This window comes from Geotrypetes seraphini, chromosome 13 (genome assembly GCF_902459505.1).
Source record: "Geotrypetes seraphini chromosome 13, aGeoSer1.1, whole genome shotgun sequence".
Taxonomy (NCBI): domain Eukaryota; kingdom Metazoa; phylum Chordata; class Amphibia; order Gymnophiona; family Dermophiidae; genus Geotrypetes; species Geotrypetes seraphini.
The window spans coordinates 21313107-21333647 of record NC_047096.1 but is presented as its reverse complement, the minus strand read 5'-3'; the positions used below and the strand labels follow the sequence as shown (position 1 = coordinate 21333647).

General features: G+C 41.6%; 1 protein-coding gene across 7 annotated transcripts in view; it reads left to right on the top strand.

Moving 5' to 3' along the window:
• The first annotated feature begins 1014 nt into the window (after positions 1–1014).
• The window catches only part of USP2 (ubiquitin specific peptidase 2), a 97909-nt gene continuing 78382 nt past the window's right edge, over positions 1015–20541 (top strand). For 2 of the 7 annotated variants that reach the window (XM_033918464.1, XM_033918470.1), the window contains exon 1: positions 18618–19130. The gene's annotated coding sequence lies outside the window, so the exon portion shown is untranslated. Of the gene's footprint in view, positions 1137–8321; positions 8435–9044; positions 9122–18617; positions 19131–20541 lie in introns of those variants that run through there. The other 5 variants (XM_033918465.1, XM_033918469.1, XM_033918467.1 and 2 more) reach the window with 5 other exon arrangements.

Below are 20541 nucleotides of genomic sequence, written 5' to 3'. Positions count from 1 at the left end.
TAACTTTCCATCTTTGTTTCTGCAAAAACCAAAGATCCTATTTTCAGCTGGGCTCTACTGTGCTTTTGTTAATGGGGTTATACACCTGCCATACAATGCAAATTACTTGTCCAGTGCAAAAGTAATTAGATACTTGAAGTGCTTGGTTTACACCTTCTTGCATTCAAAGGGATCCCATTCCTTGGTGAATTCCAGCAGTTTGGACTTCCACCACCTCTTTCAGGAGGGTATGCTAAGCATCCACTATCCTTTCCATTAAAAAATATGCCCTAATGTTGCTTATACTAACAGCCGAGATCTTTCCACCACCACTACCCCACCCAGCTACAAAGATGCCAAATTGCCCAGTTCCAGGCCAAAAAAAAATACTTTTTGGCAACTCCTAGCTTTGAACTTCCATCTTAAAAGCAGTGTGGGATTAGTAGTGCCCGATCCTGCCCATTGAAATCAGTGCTGCAGGTCCCATAATGCAACAGGACAGGGTGGTCAGAAATCCAGAACTGTCTCAATATGTCCAGCCTGGAACTGGTTAGACTGGCGTCTCTGACCCGAAACAAACGGGTGAAAAAAACGCCTTCATCTTTATAACGCAAGGCCAAATTAAATGTGATTTACAGATGGCAAATGTCTTATCGAATTACCACAGACTTGCAAAAACTTTGCGACAGAATTCTCCAACTCTTACAACAGAATCCACCGCTGAGCCGCTAGAAATGGTGGTCTGCAGAGGAGGAGGAAGCCATCAGGGCTACCAATAATGTTAACAGCACGACTATAGAATCCGCCACCATCCATCTTCTTCTTCTTCTTCTCTTCCTCCCCTCCCAACCCAACCCTTCTCCAGTTACGGCTCTCCTTCTAGGCGTCCTTTCCCAGATTTGTTTATATAGTTACCCGGGCGACCGCTGAGAGGGCGGTTCCTTTTATGAGCTCACACACAACTTGCACCAATGATAGCAGTCTATTGGTGAGCGCTAGGATTAGGGCTGGCCGCGCGGCTCCTTCCGGAGGTAGGCTTGGGCGCGCGTGCGGCGGCGGCGACTTCAGCATTACATCGTGGTTTGATTGTGACGTCAGACCAGGGCTAGTTTAGGCGGGTTTTCTGCCGCTTCTTTCACTCAGTCCCTCGGAGAGAAGTAGGTGTCACGTGAGTGCTGTCATATGACATGTTCCATGAGCTACACGTGTGTTCTGTGGGTTACAAGAATGCTCTCTGTCAAAGTCCGAGACAGAGAAACAGAACAGTCAGCGTCTTTATCTTTAAAAGGGTGTGCTGTATTCATGTGTGTATGCAGGGTAGACTGTCATATGTGTGTCTTTGTGTTTCAAAGCCAGCTATAATATTATTTGTGTAATATCTGCAGAGTTTTTCTTTGATTAAGCTATACACCATGTATTGGCTATTTTAGGCAATTGTTCCCCCCACACGTCATGTTATGTGTCTCATGTTTGATGAGCTCCCTAAGAAGGAATTCACTGACTCCTCTTTAACAATCAAATACAGTAGTCCAGAAAAGTATCCCTCTCCCTTTTGGATAGCTGGTAATATGCAGGATTACTGTTTCATGTAAAAATACATGACATTTTAATCCACAAGTTAAAACCAAGGGCAGCCTATCATGCTAAGGCAAGGGTGGGCAACCTCCGTGCACAGAGGGCTTCACTAATGTCAATACTATCCCTAGCATGCCACACACAGAAAATTAATAAATGTGCTATATAATTCATTACATAAATTATCTCCAACCAACCAACTGAAGAAGGAGAAAGCCCCTAAGTGGGAAACACCTTAGAAGAAGAAGTAGGGGTGAACCAAATAACTTCCAGCAGCCAGGCGTGAGCAATCAAAAGTTTATTTCCAAAATACCAAAATGCAAAGATCCGACACAGGGCTGTGTTATGGCAGTAAACCACCTGTTTCAGGGGTCAAAATAAGAATAGCCTTTCTGGGTCAGACCAATGGTCCATCAAGCCCAGTAGCCCGTTCTCACGGTGGCCAATCCAGGTCCCTAGTACCTGGCAAAAACCCAAAGAACTGTAGAGAACGATGGAGAGATGATATTGAACAAATGTTCATTTCCTGCAATGGAGAACCACAAAAGGATGCTAAAAAAAAATAATGACAGTTTCTAGCTCCAATAAGTAGGTCAAGCACGGGAAAATCAAATAAACCATATAATTCACTGCCAAAAGTACTCAATGTGATAACTGAATGAACATAAATATTATCAGAATGGTCTGTTACCATGTACTTTTGTCTTTCCAAACAGCTGCTAACACTGACCCACTGTTTTATCCTTCAATGATTCCACTAATAACAAAACTGGTTAATGACATTTGTGCGGTCCATGGTTGGGCTACGTGTGGCCGCAGGTTGTTCACCCTTGTGCTAAAGGGAGCTAGATTTCACCAACTTCAGGAGAAGAGATACTTCATCTTTAGATCATGATTTATTTTAAGCTTTCTTTCATTTTTTTTTTGCCTATGATTTTATAAAAATATTAAATAAAGCCCTTAGACTCATGAGAATATGGAGAGTTTTGGCAATAGCAATTTCACTTCTTTCTTTACTACCCTCTTTCTTTAGAATAGAGGGCAAATTCTATAAGAAGCGCTCAAAAATTAAGCACCGAATTAGGCACCATTCAGCGCAATTCAAATAAAATTGGGTGCTGTTTAGTGAATCACGCTCAGCGGCACCTATTTTGGGAGCGCCCAATAAACAGGCCAGCTCTAGGCACAACTAAGGGCTCCTTTTACAAAGCCGCGCTAGCGATTTTATCGCAAGCACTGGATTAGCACGCTAGCCGGAAATCTACCGCCTGCTCAAAAGGAGGCGGTAGTGGCTAGCACGTGCGGCAATTTAGCGTGTGCTATTCCGCGCGTTAAGGCCCTAGCACGGCTTTGTAAAAGGAGCCCTAAAAATTAGGCACCTATGCGAGCGCCTAAGCACGCTTAAGAGCAGCAATTCTGCAACAAGGCGCCTAACACGCATAGCGCCACGTCCACGCCTAATATGCATAGCGCCTATTTTTTTGAAGGCCGCCTAAATTTTTAGAGGCGCCTTGTTACAGAATCGCGCTTTCTTGATAGGCGCCTGTGTTTCAATTAGTGCTGATTAAAAAGCTTAATTGAGCTTGTTATCCAATTTAGATAGGCGCCTATCTAGTTGGGCGCCTCCAAAATAGGTGCCTAACATTAGGCGCCGGTTACATAATTTGGGCCTTAGTATTTTGTGCTATGGTAGAAACTAAAGAATGACACGGTGACAAAATTCATCACCGTTCCCGTCCCCGCGGATAACCGCGGGAAATAATCCCATGTCATTTTCTAGTGTCTATTTCAACCTCGGTCCTTCTACACCAGCATTCTTCAAAGCAAAGCTTGCGGGTCAGTGGTTGTGGCCATTCATACTCTGATTCTTATGTGAGCCAAGGATAATGAAGCCATTGTGACATCACTGATGTGATTGGCTCTTAGGCACTAGTGGAATGAAGCATTATGACATCACAATATCTGCTCTGGATACCAGAGACTGTCATTCTTTAGTGTCTATCTCAACCTCAGTCCTTCTATCCCAGCATTCTTCAAAGCAAAGCTTGCGGGTCAGTGGTTGTGGCCATTCATACTCTGATTCTTCCCTCTCTCCTTAAAGAATGACATGAAGATGGTTTCCCGCGGTTATCCGCGGGGACGGGAACGGTGATGAATTTTGTCACCGTATCATTCTCTAGTAGAAACCTCTACGGCAGCTTAGTAAAAGGGGTGTTAGATTGGAAGCCTACTAAGGACAGGGAAAATACCTGCCCCACTTGTATGTAATCTGTAAACTGCTTTGGTTGTACCACAGAAAGTTAGAGAATCTCATAAATATAAACCATATCTAGGGTCAGAATAGAGATCATTTAAATTAATAAATTTAATCCAATTCATAACCCAAGTTACATAACAGCATATCTATATCAAAATCATTACAAAGCATGTTCTAACCACTAATGAAATAACCAAACTTTAATCAACTTATGAAATGTCATGATAATATGTAGAAATAAAACAAAAACATGTAGTTTGTGATTAATGCAGTTTATGTGGTTTATGATTAGCTTTTGAAGGTAACTCCTTCTTCCTTCTTTCTAATCAAATAGCTCTTGTAAACTCATTCCTATAATATGAGGCAGAAGCTTTATATTATGTTACTCAGGTTCTAGTCCGCCTTTACCTATTCATTTCATGGATAGATTACAAAACAAGACACCAGACTAACTTGTCCAGGAATTACAAAAAAAAAAAAAAAAGTTTTAAACTCATTTGACCCCCAATTTTTAAATCATAGATAAATCATCATTTTGGGGAAAAAAAAAATTAAATCTTTCTAAATTTAAAATAGTACCAACATGAACACAAACTAAATGGAAGCCGATTGCATAACTTTGCCAATTGGTATTGAATAGATAGAGAAAGCTGCCTAGTGGATTTCAAATTTTGAAACATTGGGATTTTCAATTGAAAATGATTTCATGGTAGTAGGATCCTGCAACAACATTACCAAATCTATTAAATAAATGGGTGCATTACCTGTTAAAATTGATGATAATATACATTGTTTCACCATTGGAATTTCCATACAAATATCTGCAAAGATCTTAGAGCACATAGAAGAGTATAAAAACATTGATAACATCCACAAGATAAGATGGCGTTGTACCCTCCATATTTTAAAAACTATTAATCAGCAGCTTAAATCTAACCTTAAAAAATATTAAAAAGCAATGGACAAGAGCCAGGGAAACCTAGTTCCATCCCATTGCAGCTCCTTGTGACCATGGGCAAGTCACTTAACCCTTCATTGTCTCAGGTACAAACAGACTGTGAGACTTTCTGGGTCAGAAATATTGAATGTAACTTGCCTTAAGCTGCAACTGAAAAAACATGAGCCAAATCTTAATAAATAGCCAATTTAACTCCTTCAAAAGAGGAGTGGCCCTGTCCCATCTCTTAGCTGTTTTAATGAATTTAGCAACAATAATCTGGATTAACTAATATAGCCAATGTTTGGGTTTTTTACTCACTTCAGTATAAGCTAAACTACAGTAATCTAATAGTAAAAATCACTAAGGGCTCCTTTTAGGAAGGTGCGTTAGGGCCTTTACACGTGGAATAGCGCGCGCTAAATTGCCCTGCACGCTAGCCACTACCGCCTCCTTTTGAGCAGGCGGTAGATTTTCGGCTAGCACGCACTAATCCGGTGCATACGCTAAAACGCTTAGTGCACCTTCATAAAAGGAGCCCTAAGGCTTGTATTATCATACGTAAATTTTTCTCTGATAAGGTCTTATTTACTTAATCTCAAACGCCATGAAGATCTACGTACAACCTTGGAAATGTGATTTTCCATAGTAATTGTGAATTAAATCATTTAAAGGCTGCATAAAGATGAGGACAGCTAAATTGACATAGAATAGCTTTTTAGAAAAATGCTCATTCTTTCTGCAGCTACTGTACACATGCAAGCAATGCTTGTACATTGAGCTCAATCCAGAAAAAAACTAAGGTCTCCTTTTACTAAATAGCGCTAGAGGTTTTTTTTTAGCGCGAGCCAGCGAGGTAAATGCTCCAACGCTCATAGAATTCCTATGAGCGTTGGAGCATTTACCTCACCAGCCTGTGCTAAAAACCTCTAATGCTGTTTAGTACAAAACCCAGCGTAAGATATTGTGGTTGAGGGGAGATAGTCATGGCATTCCTGATGTTCTGTATGTGGCAGGTTTTAACCAGCATGCATATGGGGAGACAAATAGAATGTAAGAAATGTCTGGAGTTTTTGTAGTAACACTATCCAACAAACATTACCCACAGACAAAAGCAAAATTCAAAAAATGCATTCATAAGTATATTCAAGTGATTTAGAACTTGATTTTATGTGCTCATAGACCACATAAGCACATAAGCACATAAGCATGGCCTCTGCCAAGTCAGACCATAGGTCCATCATGCCCAGCAGTCCGCTCCCGCGGCGGCCCCCCAGGTCAATGACCTGTAGTGATCTATTACTCAAGAGCATTTTGTCTTGTATAGTAACCCTCTAATTGTACCCCTGGATTCCCTTACCCCTCAGGAATTCGTCCAATCCCTTTTTGAAACCCAAAACCGTACTCTGCTCAACCACCCCCTCTGGAAGCGCATTCCAGGTGTCCACCACCCTCTGGGTAAAGAAGAACTTCCTAGCATTTGTTCTAAAACTATCTCCCTTCAATTTTTTTGAGTGTCCTCTAGTTCTTGTTGCCCCCGCCAGTCTGAAAAATCTGTCTCTCTCTACCTTCACTATTACCCTTCATGATCTTATAAGTTTGTTGCAGAAGGATAACTTTGAAGTCAACAGACTAGTGGTTCTCTTCAAAAATTCTAATCACAGCACAGATATGCTTCAGTACTTCCAATGTCTCAAAATAATTTTTAAAGTGCATTTATCGTGTGACAAAAGGTGACCCTCGGCCTCGGCACAAAACCATGTTTTCCAAGGCTGCTTCAGGAAGCCGAGATGTTAATAATCTCTGAAATACAACAAAATTGTGCCTTATCAAACGGTTTGCCTGCAAGAAACAGCTATTGGTCGCTCAACAAAATATTCGGCAAACTCAAAACATTTTGAGGAAATCTATGGGCTCCTTTTACGAAGGTGCGCTAAGCGTTTTAGCCTTCGCACCGGATTAGCGCACGCTATAGTGCGCGCTAGTTGAAAATCTACCGCTTGCTCAGAAGGAGGCGGTAGCAGCTAGCGCGCGGGGCAATTTAGCGCATGTTATTTCATAGAAACATAGAAATTGACGGCAGAAAAGGGCCATAGCCCATCGAGTCTGCCCATACCAATGATCCACTCCCTGATTCTTACTCCCCTATAGATCCCACATGAATATCCCATTTTCTCTTAAAATCTGACACGCTGTTGGCCTCAATCACCTGCTGAGGCAGCTCGTTCGAATGATCGACCACCCTTTCGGTGAAGAAGTACTTCCTAGTATCACCTTGAAATTTCCCTCCCCTGATTTTCAGCGAGTGTCCTCTGGTTACCGTGGGCCCTGTAAGACTGAAGATATCATCTTTCACCTCTATACGCCCCGTGATATATTTAAAGGTCTCAATCATGTCCCCCATTAAGGCCCTAGCGCGGCTTTGTGAAAGGAGCCCTATGTATTGTTGAAGGTGTTTCAGTGGGAGCCTCGGAGAATACGTCATCTTTCAAAGTTCATTGCTCATAAATGTTTAGAAATCAAGTTCTAAATCACTTGAATATACTTATGAATGCATTTTTTTGAATTTTGCTTTTGTCTGTGGGTAATGTTTGCTGGATAGCGTTACTACAAAAACTCCAGACATTTCTTACATTCTATTTGTCTCCCCGTATGCATGCTGGATAAAATCCGCCACATACAGAACATCAGGAATGCCATGACTATCTCCCCTCGCCCACAGTATCTTACGCTGGGTTTTATACTAAACAGCATTAGAGGTTTTTAGCACAGGCTGGTGAGGTAAATGCTCCATCGCTCATAGGAATTCTATGAGCGTTGGAGCATTTACCGCGCTAAAAAACCTCTAGCGCTGTTTAGTAAAAGGAGACCTTAGTTTTTTCTGGTTTGAGCTCAATGTATAAGCATTGCTTGCATGTGTACAGTGGCTGCAAAAAGAATGAGCATTTTAATAAAAAGCTATTCCCTGGTAAAGGCATATCTATGAAAGTGTTGTTAGAAATTACCTTCTGGATTTTGTAGTCCACTGACCCTCATTCATTACAATAGGGATTTGTCTGGAGGTTACACCGGGGCAGGAGTAATTGAAGTGTTGGGAAAACATCAGATAAGAGAATCAGTGATGTCTTTAGGACTGTATGAAGGGGGTGGGGGAGCCGGAGGCATGTAGTAGCTCTCAGTTGGTGATGTGTTGGAGTGATTTGTTAGGGAAACAGCGGATGATATCAGGTGAGGAGGGGGGCAATCAATAACTGAGTAAGCAAGGACATGGAGTGCTGGAGTAAATTAGGGTTTGTTTCAAGGGAGAAGTGCGGTCCTTACAAAAATGACTCCAAAGGATGGCCATATTGTTTGGCAGTGAGGGCCATAAATCGGTGGTCATTTGGGGGCCGTTCAGTCTGTCGCTGGGTTAAAGGCTGCTTGGCCCTTTAATAGTTGTTGGTGTTGGAATGTGCTGCATGCACAGGCTCACCAGTAAGCTCAGAGTGAGCAGCTATATTTATCCTGACAGTAACCTGAGCAGTGCTGCATTACCGGAGAGTCCTAGCCTTCTGCTTATCTTGCCATGTTCTCTGTGTTTCTGGGGGTGGGGGGGGGGATACGAGTGAGGGACAGGAAGGGGGCAGAAGGGGCCTGAATATGGGAGATATACAGCTCTTTGTCTCTCTACTTACCACTGGAAGCAGGTTAGTCGTTGAAGATTTTAATTCCTCCTTTCTGCCTCTTTTTATTCCAGGGAAACTTGCATGCTATTCTGATACCCAGCAGGCCCTAGTTCTTGTGCATGACAGGTTACTGTGAAGGGCCCCTCTTATCTGCTGTCAGGTGTGTGATAGGGAGATGTGTATCTCTTTAGGGACTTTGTATTTCACATATGACAGCGACAAGGAGGAGAATATGCAAATGAGTGAGCCAAGTCTAGAGCAGGTAACTTGGTAGGGAAGCAAGTGTGGCTAAGTTACTAATTCCTGATGAAAAAGAAAAAAACATTTCTCATAGGATCCCTTAATCTTAATACAGATCCCTCATAGCAGTCCTTACTCTTTAGGCATCCTTGGCAATACCCTTTAGCTCAAAAACACATCTCTTAACTTGTTGCCCATTGACAAATCAGTGACTGGAAAGGGGGGGTTATCATTCCGTTTGTGAAGAGGGGAGGCAGTACTGTAGATCATCCTTCTCTAAGGGGGACAGACTAGATGATCCCCCCCCCCTCTCCCCCACATCAGTTTCCATGCTGTTCCTATAGGTGGGTATCCTAGACTCTCTCTAAAACTCATAATTCGTGTTTTACAGTGCCTGGGTCAGGATGGAATGACCTTAATTCAGAGGCAAAGCCAGGGGAAGTGAGAGGAGCTGTGAGGTCACTAAAGGTGAACAAATCATTTATAAGCCTATTCTTTTAGATGTGGGTATGATATCATTGTGCTATCACAAGGCTTCTCAAACCTTCATGGAGACAAAATTGGAGCTGTACCAAATAGCATATTCGGCCGAATATGAATAATGAAAAATATTATTTGGCTGAATATGAATATCAAATACTGTACAAATAATGGCCATTAAGCTTTTTAACATAACAAATAATAAAAGAAGCAACATGAAATCAGAGATCAGGTGTTTATTTCAGTAGGATTTAGCACAGTAGAGTTCCGGATTATTGGTATTCAAATTTAAATCACTATTTGGCCAAGTACGAATAATGTATTTGGAGCAGAATTGAATCAAATACAAATATTCAGTGCAGCCCTGATGCAAATTTATTTATTTATTTCGATTTTTATCCCGTCCTCCCAAAAAAGCTCAGAACGGGTTACAAGAAGAAAGCCACAAAGTAAATCCAAGGACATGACTAGATACAGGCAAGAAGTACATTGAAGGAGGCATATAGGGCAGGAGTCTATTTGCTGATGTCCTTTATGACAAAGGAGTACGTTTGTCAGTGTCTGTTTAACAGAAACTATTCACGGTGGGTATCCCAAGAATCCAACTGACCGTAGGGTCATCAAGACGGAAGCCAGTCTATTCACTTTTCATTTTTCTGTAATTTGAACCAGAAAGTTTTAAACTTTACTATTACTATATGTACTCAAATATAAAATCATATGAATATAAACTGAGCTAACCTTTTCCCCCTAAAAAAAAGGGGGGGGGGATTTCTTTTCTTTTTTTTAAATTCTTTATTGATTTTCAAATTTTGACAATGCAATACAACTATATTAAACATGAACATTATACATAACACACTTAAAATACACAAAATTAATACATTACCAATCCTTTTCTCCCTCCCTTCCTCACATAACTATTACACTGCACATGCATATATTATTACAATATTATAGAAAAATACCTTTAGCAATCCCAAATACCTTCCCCTCCCCACACCCACCTCCTCCCCCTGGATGTGTAAGGAGTCTATAAAAAGGGAGATACCTGACATTCATTGCAATTCAACATATGCAGGCAATGGGCTCCACACCTTATTAAATGTCATACTAGACCCCCAAACACTCCGCATTCATTCTCTCATATTTATACGTGGAACAAATATTTGCCCACCAAAATGTATAATTAAGTCTGTCGTAACTCTTCCGGTTACACGTAATCATCTGGATGACTATGGGGGGAGGGGGGATTTCACGCGAATATAAACCAAACTCACGGCAGTCTCATGAGGTTACTGTGGAATGGAGTAGGGGGTTAGAGCTGCCGCCTCAGGACCCTGTGAATTCAATCCCAGCATGCTTCTTGTGACTCTAGGCAAGTTACATTGCCCCACTTACCCCAATTACATTGTGAGCCTGCCGGGACAGATAGGGAGAATACTTAAGAGTACCTGATTACTATTCAATGTATTGTAAACTACTTTGGGTGAATCTTTTCATTAAAAGGCAGTCAATAAATCCAAATAAATAAACTTGTGTCAGCCATTGTGAGTAGTGAGACTGCACAGGGCAGGAGCATAGGAGGATCTGCCTTGTATCTGGATAAGAGCATTGCTCTATTGTTTTTGTACTAAGTCCCAGTGGTGTAAGGGGAGGGGCAGTCCACCCCGGGCGCTGTCTTGGTGGGGGTGCCAACACCCATCCTCCTCTCAGCTCCCCCACTCCTTCCCTGCCCCCCCCCCACTACTGTGCACACACATCCCTTCCCTCCCCCTGTACCTCTTTAATGTTCCTGGAGCAAGCAGCTACCCCATTTGTGGGCTACTGGATCCAGTGTATTCATCCTTCTCCTGCATCCCAGTCGTTTCTTTAGATGATTCAGGCATCTTCAAGGTGATGAGTAGAAAGTTGTAATGGATAGCTATAGAAAATCCGACCGATGGGAACGGGCGGAAACTAAAGACTGGGGATTAGGGGGAAGCAGGGGGAAATGGGTAGGGCTCGGGCATGCCCAGTGGGGCCCGGGTACTGCACATGCTCAGAGAGAAAAAAAAAAAATCTCTCTGAGCTATTGGAGAGCTTATCCGCAAATTGGGAGCTGTTGGGACAACACCCATATGTGGCTGACTCATCCTGCTTGTCCTAGGAGAAATCTAGGTTTTTATTTGAGTTTATCTGTGACTTTACCACTACACCAGGCCTAGCGCAGCAAAGCTGTTCAAATCCTAGCAAAGTTCATAACATGAAAGCAGCTGAAAAGTCTTTCCTGAGCATTATGCTGTGTTAGGGTGACAGAAATGGGGGTAAGATGAGGTTCATGATGTGGCACGGGGGGTAATCTGGATCTCTTTTTCTTATGAGTCAATTCTGAGGTGATTTCTGTTGGTTTTCTGTTGATTTATGTTTATCTTTTAAAAATATCTGTACATTGCACTGAGTAGTTTGTGGCTATTTAAATAATCAAATGGAATGGGCAATGACTGCTTCCTGTGAAATGAAAGGCATTATTATATTCTTGGGTTACAGAGCCGGGGATTAGAGGGGGCTGTAATCAGGGACTGTATCTAGTGTATTACAGAATGAGGATGAGATGTGGCTGTGAGTAGAACTGTACCCCTGCACTGGAAGGGGCACTGGTATATTCTGAGCATCTCTTGGAGCTCCTGTTTCCTAATAATATATTTATATGAACAGTTAGAGGTAGGGTTAACAGATTTTACGACTGTAAAACCCGGACAAAATGCCAGGTTTTGAAAAGCTGTCCGGACGCCTGGAGAATCCTCAAAAAAGAGGACATGTCCAGATAAATCCAGACGTCTGGTAACCCTAGTTAGAGGCAAATTCTGTAAGAGGTGCTTAAAGAAAGGCGCGGGACGTCTAAGTCCATTTATGTCCAACTCGCAAGTCGTCCAAAGTAAAAAAATCAGCCTAGGACACATTTTCAAAAAAATACGTCCAAAATTTTTTTACTTTCGAAAATTGTCTAATTATAAGTCCTGCAGATCTGATCGTCCAAGTCGCTAAATCGTCCATCTTTATACCACATTTTCGTCTAACTTTTCGTCCAAGTCCAAAACGCCTAGAACAAGCCCTGTTGGACGTGGGAGGGGTCTGCAAAGTGATGGACTGAACACCCAGACATGCCACCTAAATAGTGGAGTACCTTACAGGGCACTGCTGTGAACTTCACAAAAAGGGTGCCATGTCTTCATCTCACTACAGCTCTCTTATAGGTCATGGTGAGCCCCCAAACCACTTCCAGAATCCCCTAGACCCACTTATCTACCACCCCAATAGCCCTTATGGCTGCAGGAGCCACTTATATGCCAGTACAAAAGGGTTTTGGGGGGTGTATAGGGGAGTGCACATGTTTAAGTATCAATGCAGTGATTACAGGGGCTTATGGGCATGGGTCCTCCTTTCCATGAGTCCCTAATCTACCTCCAAGACAACTTAAGCTGCCTCAGTGTGGACGACTAGTCTTTCCTATGCCAGGCGGCTAGGTGATGATGGTCTGGAGGCTGAATTTTAAAGGTGGGATTAATATTTTCATGGGGGTGGGGGGTCGGGGATCACTGGGGTAGTGTGTGGGGGTCTGTTTTATGTGTTTGCAGGGCTTTTCTGGTGACTTTAGGTGGGTTTTTGTGACTTAGACCATGGTCTAAGTTCTGTTGATCATCGGTTGTTATACATGCTGTACGATTAAGTCTAAGCCGGTCCACGTCCCGCCCAACTCCCATCCTCGACACTTCTCCCGAAACACCCCGTTTAGCTTTGGTCGTTCAGCGGCACTATGTAGGCCTAGGTCGTTTAGAAATACGTCCAAAATCCGTTTTTATTATCGGCATTTGGACGTATTTGGGAAATGTTCGTCCAAGTGCAGACTTAGGCCGGTTTTTAGACGTTTTTCTTTTTCGATTATGAGCCCCTTAGGCATCTAAAGTTAGTAGCCAAACTTAATTAGTAAATAGGCTTCAATTATGAGCTTTTAACAAGCTCATAATTGGAAAAAAATGAAAATTAATTGTGTGGTAGGCACCTATTTTCTTAGGCGCAATTCTACAAAAGATAGGCCCCTAGTGGTACATAACTCCAATGTAGGCATAGTTAGGGTTGGAGAGTGACTTAGGCGCTGCAGGGCGCAACTCTGTTAATGACTTAGGCGCCTATAATGTAGGCCTTTAAAAGCCAGGTCTACATAACTGATGCCTAAGTTAGGCGCAATTCTGTAAAAGGCGCAAAAGTGTGATTGACTCGCGATAGATGCCTATCTTTTTAGACGCCATTTATAGAAATTCCCCCTTAGGGCACATCTCACTTTGCCAGAGGGATGCTTCATGAGAAATCCAAAATGTGTCTCACTTTGAATGCCACTGACCCCACCCCCATAATATAGTATTAATTGTAATGCTATTTTTTACATTCATTTTTCATACATATACACACAATATAATCTTATTAACAATATATAATGGTTAACCACAAAATTATGCTTCTCACCATTCATTCTTACAAGAACACCTGGCATTGGTCACACATGCAGAACACAGATAACCCCTATGCAAATACAGGACCACAAACTAAAAGTACTAATACAAACAAAATCTTAAGATACCACACTCTACATGCAGTGCAACACCAGAGAAATAGGAAGAAATTAATTTCTTCCTGAATAGTGCAAAATATAGACAGCAGATATAAATTCTCAAAACAGACGCATTTTAATCACTAAATTGGAAAATAAAATCATATTCCCTATCTTTGTTGTCTGGTGATTTTATTTTCTAATCATTTTTTCCCAGTCTGTGATTGAACTTCCTTGTCTGTGCTTTTAACTGTGTTTCCAGGGCCTTCTTATCAATTTTTCTGTTTTTCTCTCCTTCTTCACTTTCTGCTCTATATCCATCTTTGTTTCCACTGTAGCAGGGACAAAGTAACTAAGGAGTCAGAAAAACAATTTGAAATATAAACAAGAGAGACTGACTCTGTATGTTAGCACAACCCAAGAGCAGGACCTGCTATGCAAAAATATGGCTCAGAAAAATGTAACTCTAAAGAGGGAGAAGCAACCCCCTCTTAAGACAAGAGTTTTATCTTTTAATCATTGCTTAATAAATGCAAAGGCAAGTCCCACTTAAGGGTGTGAGTTGTAAAAAACTGAATGAATATCTTAATGTGTATTTTCAAAAAACTTCTAAATAATTTCAAATCTTGCATTCGGGTTGACACTAGACACTTTTGCAATCAAAAAGATTGAAAAATAAAGGTACTTATCAGGGTCCCGACGCGGCCCCGTTTCAGTATCTGCCTCAGGAGACCCCGTCTGATAACTGCTAGAAAGGGTAACAACCATGAAAAAATTCCAAAAAGTGTCGTTCTAGAAATGAGCACAGAGATGTTTCATTTCTAGAACGACACTTTTTGGAATTTTTTCATGGTTGTTACCCTTTCTAGCAGTTATCAGACGGGGTCTCCTGAGGCAGATACTGAAACGGGGCCGCGTCGGGACCCTGATAAGTACCTTTATTTTTCAATCTTTTTGATTGCAAAAGTGTCTAGTGTCAACCCGAATGCAAGATTTGAAATTATTTAGAAGTTTTTTGAAAATACACATTAAGATATTCATTCAGTTTTTTACAACTCACACCCTTAAGTGGGACTTGCCTTTGCATTTATTAAGCAATGATTAAAAGATAAAACTCTTGTCTTAAGAGGGGGTTGCTTCTCCCTCTTTAGAGTTACATTTTTCTGAGCCATATTTTTGCATAGCAGGTCCTGCTCTTGGGTTGTGCTAACATACAGAGTCAGTCTCTCTTGTCTATATCCATCTTTGGCATTAACTTTTAACATTCATCTTTCTTCAACTTTTCTGCTTTCTTTTCAAAATCTATCTACTTTTTCATGTCTTCCCTTCCCATCTAATCATGTGTACCATCTCCTTCCTCTTTCTTCTCCCCTATTCCCATCTATTCATAAGAAGCATTTCTTCTATCTCCTCTTCCCTCCATCCCTGTGCACTCTCTCTTCCCTATCTCTCCTTTTCCCCTCCATCCCTGTGTTCCATCTCCTCCCTCTCCCCTTTCCGTAGTCTGACATCTTTCTTCTCTTCTTCCCACAGCCTGGCATCTCTCTCCTCTCCCATAGTTTGACATCTCGCTCTCCTTCCCTCCCTCTCGTCTGTGTTTCCCCCTGCTGTCATCCCTCCCTGCCCCCACCTGCACCCCTGGGCTAACTTAAAGCAGTTCCAGAGAACCCAACGGTCTGGGCATCTCTTCCTCTTCTGTCCTTCCCTTCCCTCACCTTCACGGTCTCTTTTCAGCCTTCTTTTTTGGAGGGGCCCTGGCGCGATAGCCATTCTCAAAAGCTGCCAGCACTGCCACGAAGCTTTGTCTCTGCTGCGATGTGCCCAGGTGGAAACAGGAAATTGTGGCAAGGGGGGGTGGATTGCATCAAAGGGAAAGCTTTAGGGTAGCGCCGTCAGCTTATGAGAATGGCTGCCGTGCCAAGTCCCCTTCAAAAAAGAAGATTAAAAGGAGATTGGGAAGGTGAAGGGAAGGGAGGGAGTGGAACAGGAGAGGAAGAGATGTCAGGACCACATGCTGGCCCTGGTCACTTGAGATCCCAAAAATATTGGGGGTGGTCAGCACTGGCACCTATGCTTGTACCCATCCACTATTTTCCCTTCCAGGTCACTTTACACTTTACCATGACTCCTTCTTCTTCTTCTTTGTCAAAGGATGCTTCACACACTCCTGTCCACATCTCTTCCTTATCCATGTGTAGACTTCCCTACCAAGCTGCTAAATAATGACCAGCCCTGACTTTCCCTGTTAGGCCTCTGCAGTCTCTCAAATCTTCCAAGGCCTATATAACATCGTCCCTCCTCCTAGTCACCATAATCTCCTCCAGTTAAATGCCAGTCACATAGAAGAAGGCTATGAGTCCAGTGGTATAGCATTGGGACATTAATAATTTAGAGAGAAAAGGGACAGGTGTGCAAGGCAGTATGGAGGAAGAGGGAATGGCATGAAGAGGCATTATCTGGAGGTGGGGTGGGGTGCCCGAGGGAGGCCTAATTTGAGAGACAGGGTGAACAGTATGTGACACTTGTATGAAGAAGGTCAAAGGAGTGAATGTGGGGTAAGATGGAGGGGTGAGTTTGGGGAATGGTGAGATGGGGATTAGCGATGAGGAGGGAAGGATGATGATGGGGATGAGATGATAGGGGTGTGGCAGTAGGAATGACTAGTGAAACACTGGAGTAGAGACTAGAGGGGGAATGAATGGATGGGGAGTGAGAAATGGGTGAGGGGAGTACTTTAAAAAATTGGAAGGGAAGAAGAAATGCAAAGAGTAGCACTTCTGCTGAGGGAACAAAACATGAGTAAAATGGGAGATGGAAGATGAAAGGAAGCTAAAAGAAACGAAAAATAAAGTAAAATATGTTAGTGACGATGTTTGGGGGGGGAGTTGATTGATTGCATTGTTTCATGGAAATTTGTATTTTGGTATGTAATCTGCCTAGAAACTTAATTGATAGTTTCAAGTTTTATTAAAAATTTGATTAATCGCCTAAACAAAGTTTCAAGGCGACGAACGATAAAATACCACCAATGGGTTTAATTTTTGCTTCTTTCAAAAGACCAACATTTACAGACTTACGAAACAAGGACTAGAGACTTACAATAGGGGAAGAAGGGGAAGAACTACAATATAAGAATAGGAAAGCACATAAAAGGGGAAGAACAAAAGGAAAAGGTTACTCAGTATCTAACATTCCGCTAAAAGAATGAGTTAAGAATTAACAGCCCTCTGTCTTCCTGAAAAGGACGTTTAAGTATTAAATGCGTCTCTAAATAAAGTTTTTCATTTAGATTTGAACCGATCCAATGATGGTTCTTCTTTTAGATCCAGCGGAGCAGCTTTCCAAATAGATGGGGCAGTTACTGAGAAGATAGATGTACGAAATGTGTATATATATGGTTAAGAGAGGGAACGGATAGAAGGTGAGTTGAAGAGGAGCGTAGGGCTCTTGAGGGATTATAGGGGATCAAAAGTTTATTTATGAAGTCAGGACAGTTAGTAGTATACATTTTAAATGTCACGAGAAGAATTTTATATGTTATCCTATATCCTATTGGTAACCAGTATGCCTTTTTTAATAATGGGATAACATGATCGTATTTTTTAGAGTTGGTGATGATTTTTATTGATGTACTTTGAATGATTTGGAGGCGACTGAGCTCTTTCTGTGTAATGCCCTTGTAGAGAGCATTACAGTAGTCGAGACTGGAGATTACAAGTGAGTGTCTTAGTATGTTAATAGCTGTGGAGTCTAAAATTTTTGTTAACGAACGGATCATTCTCATGCTATAGAAACATTTCCTAACAACTGCACAAATTTGTTCATGATACGTGAAACTTGCATCAAAAATTACACCCAGTAATTTTATTGATGTAACAATCTGCAATAGTGTAGATTTAATTTGGATAGGCCAAGAAAGATGACTGTGAAAATACATCAAACATACAAGGGTTCTTCAAAAAGTTTCCACACTTTCATATCTTTGCAGGAAATGGTTGGGGCTGGAGAAGTGGTAAGAGGACGTGTTAGTAGGACACTGGGAAAAACATATCGTAAAACAGGGTGATTATGTAGAAAAGTGATGTAATTTGCTTTTGAGATATTTCATAGTGTTTAAAAAAATAATAATGCAGAAACCTTTTGCAAAACTGGTTGAATAATTATTCTGAATGACTATTTTTAAAGTTATAACTTTTTTATATATTTTTTTAGTTTTGTTGTATACAAAAATATGGTAATGAAATACAAAATCACAAAAGCTGCACCACAGAATTGTCTACCTTTTCCCACAGAACATAATTCTGAGCCTTTATACGATCTCTGTGAGCCATAGGATTCACATATTGCTCTTCTCCCGGTTCCTCTTTCTCCATTTCTCCTTTTCTGTCCCCTCACTTCTCTTTTTACTTTCCCTTCCTGTCTTCCTCTCTCTCCATCTTATTCTTCTCTTCTTTCCTCTCTTTTCCTTCTTTAGTCATTCAGGAAGTCCAGATTTCATAGGTCTAGTTTTCAGAGTTGTTTGTACAAACACAACTGCCTCTTGACTTCCCTACCCTTGTTTGGTCCTTTTTGATCTGACCTTTTGAGATAATAAGAAATCTTGGTGAGGTAAGCAGGAATGGTCCAAGTTCTTAGGCCACATGGTGTATCTAGAAATTAGACACAATCAGAGGTAGTCTTGTCATTACACTAATGCAGAAACCATTTTCACAAGGTGTGTGCTCTCTGGCTATCTGTGACATACTTCTGGCAATGTGTATAGTCTCTTTCGGTCTCTCTCTCTGACATGTCTGTGCTTGTTTCACACTGAGATCTGTGGATACAGTTGTTTACACAGCACACAGTATAAAGGAGTTTTTAATCAGGGTCGTTTCTGTGACAACCGGACAACTTCGAGCATTGTGAGTTGGTGCTGCTTCCCCTAAAATTGCAGGAAAGGAGAAAGAGAGAAGACTAAGCTTAGGGTCTGAAGGGTCCACGGCTTGGGAAGGCCAAGCTTCCTGCAGTCTCTGCATCCTCTCTTTCTGTGACTAGGGAATTTACTTTTCCTCTTCCCCATGAAAAGCACAGATGGCATTCAGCTGGAGTGGATCCATACTGGCAGCAAACTTTCCTGTGGAAACTTCCTCCTCATTGAAGCGGCCACTTCTGCCCTCAGTGCCTGCTTCTGGCAAACTAGTACTGGAGATTAGTGATTCTGCTTCTGGTGCCTTCTCTGTGTTCCTGTGGGGTCTTCTGGAGTTCTCTGATCCACATTAATGTATGTTCTTTCTAAACCAGTGAATTCGTAATAGGGCTTGTCAATGGGAGTGAGGAGTGGCAAGAGAAATGGAGGATGCTTTGAAGGTATGAGGTTCCTGGAAGCAAGGAGTAAATAGTGTGGTAGCCATGTTAATCCACTTTTAAAAGGTAATATATAGAAATAAAACAAAACACAAATGAAACAAGGTGATATCTTTATAATTGGACTAACTTAATTCATTTTTTTTCATTAGCTTTCAAAAATAACCCTTCTTCAGAACAGAAATAAGCACACATTGGCAAATATCAGAATATATAACTGAATCATAAAAACATTCCAATAGTAGTCTCACAGGAAGAGGGAAGGGGTGAGTAAGCAAGGCATAAGAGCAGAGATTAACCAAAAATAAGGTCCCTGATAGTGAGACTTTCGAAGTCCCTGGGGATGAGGTTTGGTAGAGGAACTGCAGGGTAAAAAGATCCTAGGAGTGAAGCATGAGAGGGAAGCTGAAGGGGTAAGGGTCTATGGGAGCAAATGATGGGAGGGAAAGCCTTGGGAGTAAAGACTGGGAGAATGAAGATGGAGATGGAATTCTGGAAATGAGAAACCGTTTGTGTAAATCTGTTTTAATATTGGAGTTAGCTTCTATACTTTTGAAACTGTAGTGAGCGATCATTTACTTCTGCTAGTTTGGTGAGATCTCTTGACCTTGTGTTCTGTACTGTGATTCTGTGCAATTGTGTGTGAGAAAGACAGGGGCCTACCTCCAACAACCATAATTTTGTTTATGATGCAAAGGAATGATGTTTAAATGCAGCCCCAGAAGTGGGGATGTGAAGCTGATGCTGGACGGACTTCTGCTGTCTTTGTCCCGTATATGGCAAGACAGGACGGGCTGGAGTTAGCTTTGATGGCTACTCTGGCACTGGGGCATTGTCACCGATGCTAGACAAACGTCTGTGTCCTGTATACGGCAAAACAGATCAAGAGCAAGTAGGCCTATTTTATACCTCATTCATATCATCTGAGTGCAGGTCTTGCTTATCGTGGGGGAAAGGGAGGACAACTTATTGAGGAACTTAGCAATATTTTAAAATAATAAAATTATTTGAACTAAAAAAAAAAAAAAATGAATAATTAGATGATGAATGTGAGACTGCTAGATGGACTGGATGGATCACGCAAGTCTTTATCTGCAGTCACTTACTATGTTACTTTGTGTCTTCTGTGAGCATGATAATATCTTTCTCTACCATTTCCCTATTTCTGACTGTCTCATTCCTCCCTGTTTCACTTGACTCAGGCTTTGTACTTAGTCCTAATGCAAGAAAAAACTAATATGGGGGCAATTCTATAACTGGGTGTCTTCTCTTAGGCCCCCCCCCCCCAATGTCACGCACCTGAATATCCAGATTCCATTGTAGAATACTAGCATAACTCTACATCGACACACCTTAAATTTAAGCGCCAACAGCTACCCTAGCCATAGACCTAGAATAAACGTGGACACCTAAATGTGGCAAGTGCATGTAAACCTATTGCAGTCGTCGCAGTATGACTATGAGAAAGCTCTGTGGG